This window comes from Triticum dicoccoides, chromosome 5B, assembly GCF_002162155.2.
Source record: "Triticum dicoccoides isolate Atlit2015 ecotype Zavitan chromosome 5B, WEW_v2.0, whole genome shotgun sequence".
Classification (NCBI taxonomy): Eukaryota; Viridiplantae; Streptophyta; class Magnoliopsida; order Poales; family Poaceae; genus Triticum; species Triticum dicoccoides.
In genome coordinates, this window is record NC_041389.1 from 11,146,819 (window position 1) to 11,150,488 (window position 3,670).

Consider the following 3,670-nt stretch of genomic DNA (forward strand, 5'->3'; position numbering starts at 1 on the left):
CTTTCGTTATGCTTGTCCTGCAAAGCTGGATCTATCGTTCGGTTGCTTTTAATGTTTGTTCCGCCTCTGACCCGGCCCTTACCTCCTTCTTGACTCAGTTTTTCACAGGGGAATCGAATTCTTTTACAAAAGAAATGTCAGTTTCAAAAGGAATGGCACCGAAAGGTGTCAGATGATGATTGAAGTGAACTATCTGAATCTGAAATCACCGACCCGACTCGTGCTTTTTTGGACTCCGCTTTTGCAGGATCCTGTGAGGCATCGAATTCTTTGGCAAGTCTCTTCTTGCTAGTGTTGTACGCATTTTATTCCTTCACCTGACATGCTTTCGTGATAAAAGAATCATAGCAACATAGTGTGAGGTTCCATAGGTTGATGAGCCTGATCAGTCGTGTAAGTTATTTACTATAGTCGTCTTAGATGGCCCCAGGTATCCTCTTCGGCTTGATCTTTCCTTTGCTTCGACCGCCAACTTGCACTTCCTTTATTCCACTATTGCGATATCTTTGTCCTGGACAAAGACCAAGAGCTGGTGCAGGTGAAAGAATAGCTTATGGGGCTGGAGTCAAAGGAGCTTTCATAGACATAGAAATCATTATGGAAAGAGCAGGCCTGCGAGCAGCGAGTGCCCTTTGTAAGTTGCGAGCCTGCCTTACCGCCCCCCTTTCTTTTTTGAATTAGAAAGAAGGGGATGAATTAGAAAGAAAGAGATCAGGTTATTTATGATCGGAGAAAAGGAAGGGGCGTGGTTGATGTGTCACTGGGGAACCCGTAGGAAGGGGAGACAATCAGCCTCATTCACATCTGAAATCGCCAACATGAACACAAACGAAGTCGTCTGAATTTCGTATAGAAAAAAAGGAAACAAGTAAAAAAGCGTGGTTCCCAGGGATAGGCACTTCGTCCGGCGCGGTATCATTGCTGAGCGATCCCTTGCTATCAGGAAATGGAGTGTTAGTTTCAAATAGAGATTGTGTGGGTGTGAAGTGTACTGAAGATCGAGGTTTTTCTTCTTACTAACTTTGTCAAAGAGGCTAAAAAACAATAAATGACCAAGGCTAATGGTACGCAGCAGGAGCAAGGGAACTCCCTTGGTTCAAGAAGGCACATGAGTCCGAACGCTATTTTAAACATAATACGTAGCCAGAGCAGACTGAGCCACAACAAGTGGGACATGCTCTGGTTCACCTAGGAGAATATTTCCCATGTTCATATATATCTACCAATTACGTTTTTATTTTATGTAACATGGATATTTTTTGCACTGATTGTGACCATCAGCATGAAAGAAGGGGGTCCAAGGATGAACATAGGATAAAGCTTATGTTTTCTTGTTAGTAGCATTTAAACGATCGTTGATGCATAAATCCTAAATATTTGTGAAAATGCATAAATCGCCACACCGAATGGGACAAGCTGACTCACTTAGGTGCATATTTTCAATGATCATATTCAGACCTCGCCCTACCAAGTCCTTTGCCCGTGGATTTGATGGAAATGTACCATCATCAAATCCTAACCCGCTCCTAACCCTAGCCGCCACCGCTGGAGTGCCGCTGGACAAAGCCGGGGTGAGGGATGATGGAGGCGGAGCGGCCTTCCTCCATCCGTCTCTAGGGTGCGGCCGCAGCGTAATCTCGTAGCGAGCGCCCATGCATTTCCTCCCAGTGGCCTTTTGGCAAGGACGACAATCGCCCATCGATGGCTTCCCCTCAGGGTTCTGCGGCACTATGGCAGGTTGCTCCTCCCTGTGTCTGGTCAGTGTGACACGACGTCGAACGAGGCGGGCTCGATGGCGGTCGGGACATCCTTGTGGATCAGCTCCAGGCATCTTTGACGCCATGTATCTGGATCTTCAAATACTTTGGTTGCGAGCATATGGAGGCCTGGCCCCTTGTGGCAGAGTGGTCCCAGATTGGACTGCTAGGTGGAGAAGCCTGTCCAGATCAAGGTGGGTCAGTGGGACTGCCATCAAGCTCTAGGGGCGGTTGGAGCCATTGACGACAGGAGTCGTGGTTGTCATAACCTTGTTGAAGGCGTCGACAACGTAGTTTTTAATCCCGTCCAAATAACTATGGGGGAAACCCTATATTTGTTCTGAGTCCTACGTTGGCAGTGCCTAGCAACGTCCTCCCCCTTGGGGCAACATGTGGGAGTTGAACCTGGCTTGTACTACCAGTCACAGATGATGGTGCTCGAGGAGGTGGCACACCATCTTCTGCATCGGTAACGGAGGGTCGCAGCGGCTTGGCACAACGGGGTCTCTGTGGCGGACCCATGTTGATTGGCAAGCACATGCCGCTGGTAGTGTTTGGCGCCATGGTGACGTTGATGGCTGGCCTCGCAAGGATCATGCGGATCTCGGCCGGCCCTGAAGATGGGTCAACAGTTTGATGGTGGTGGTGGCTTCTAGAGTGTGTGCGTGTGATGCGCGCTTATTGTCTGCTGGACCAGATATGTGCGCCCGATACGCCATGCGGGCAGCTCAGTGATGACCCTTGATCTAGCTAGTCAGGCAGTGTGATGGCACATCCCTACGTCATCATAGTAGAAGCCCTACATCATGTACACCGAGGAGTGTTACTTTGCATATGGTATCTGATTACAAATGATGTGAACCCATATCGAAGTTCTGAGTGGTGGCTTATATAGAGTATTGTGCTCTACCCCTCACCTACTACGTTACAAAGGGGTTAAGATAGCTATTATTCATGGCCACTACAGGACTAATGTGCACCTTAAAACACTTGTAACGCCATGCTCCTATGATTATGGTAACGTCCTAATCAATGCTCCTTGTCATCGAGCTTCTATCCGAGTGAATAATCACTGGAGCGGATTCATGTCTTCTGCATCCTAGTGGATCTCTGTACGGGTGGCTGCCGAGTGAATGAACTCCCACATGCTGACTAGTACTCTGTTACTTGGTGAATGTGGGCCTGGCCCCATGGGCTTTCCTTGGTTCTAGTTACCGTGGGCCTACTCGGTAAGAAATAACCTCGTCGTTGTCCCCTGAATTCATCAGGATCTTCATAACCAAGTCTGGTAATCCATTGAATCTGACTAAACATTCATGGAAAAGTATTACGGTTGTTTACTGATTTGTAGTCCCATGAATCTACTCAAAGGAAAGATCCTGATGGATTCTTAGATATAGACGTTTGTGATTTCTGTTTTTGGTGTGGGTTCGTTAATTCGGAAAAGTTTGGTGATACTCAACCATATCTATCAGAAGGGGCTGACTAATAATCCGAGTAGGGGATGTATCATAACATTTGAGTGATGAATTTAGCGCAAGGGCTGATTCTCTCGGAAAGATGCCAATCATTATCCTGGAGAAACACCAAACTCTTAATCCAAACTTATGAATTTGATGCTTTGAATCCTAGTGAAGGTTCAAACGGATCCACGGGGAAGCACCAAACTCACCCTTTTTCGAACGATCCTGAGTGGCGCAGCCCCATGATCTAGTGGTCCACCAGTGAATGATGTAGCATGTATGATCATGTCGATTTCTTCATGTTGTGGATGCGGCTGGGTTGTTTTGGGATGGTTTCTTCCTGGGAAAAATTCTCGCGGAGTGAACCACCTCGCTTGACGCCTTCCTTGAGCCGAGCAAACAAAGTCATTTACATTTTTTCCAGAGGATCTTCTACGGGATTGTAGGATT